Raw genomic sequence first — 905 nt, 5'->3', positions numbered from 1 at the left:
TTAAAAGAATGAAGCAAGAAAATGTGAAAACACGACGGCACGAGCAGACCAGAGAAGGCAAGAGGTAAATGCCATTTCTTGGTGGGATCCGGTAAGCAAGGCTAAGGGATTACTTCGAAAGGGTGAAGTTATTCCTTAGTTTAATGAAATTATTCAAGTTTGTAGTATGTAGTATATGGAGTGAGATATTTTTCAGTGTAAAACAGTTTTTTTTAATTTTCATATTAAGATTAGGTATGACTTCATCTTTAGAAAGATTGAAAATTAATTAACTTTTTTTCACTTTATATTTTCAAATTTCACAGCATCAGAGACATTTCGTAAATTACATCTTTTGTTACATTAGCTTTGTTTGTCAGCATACGCATCGATTGTGCTTATATTTTAGTGAAAACATTATGCGATAAGTTCCATTTATGTAGGTCATTCGCTGTGCTTGAGGTTTCAATTTTCCTAATTAAATAGCGTTCGGTTAGAATTAATTCTTCCTCCAGAAAATTTTCCAATCAACTCAAACCGATTTCTATCGCTACAGTATACAAATGAGTATCGCTTGAAAATTCATTTTATTCTATCATCAATCAGTAATGGTGCGCTTGTTTGTTTGACTTGCGTGGCAAGTAACAGCACCGTCAAGCGTCAAACGTTGGCGTTAAGTAACTACTGAAGTCGGTTTTTAATTGTGGAAAGTATTCAAAGTTTTCTCGTTGTTACTTTTTTTTTCGAAACTCTCTATATATAATCATTTTGTTAAGGTTATCTTTAATTGAAAATCAGTTACTTCTTTCCTTTCTAAATTATTTGTTCAGTTTTTTAATTCCACTGTGTAATAAAGTGCGAAAAGTTTTGATTTAACATTAACCATTCTTACAGATATGACCAATGAAGAAAAGAAGAAGTGAAAA

Source organism: Trichinella spiralis, assembly GCF_000181795.1.
Source record: "Trichinella spiralis strain ISS 195 chromosome Unknown Scfld9, whole genome shotgun sequence".
In the NCBI taxonomy this organism is placed as follows: Eukaryota; Metazoa; Nematoda; class Enoplea; order Trichinellida; family Trichinellidae; genus Trichinella; species Trichinella spiralis.
Note: the sequence above shows the minus strand (reverse complement) of the source record.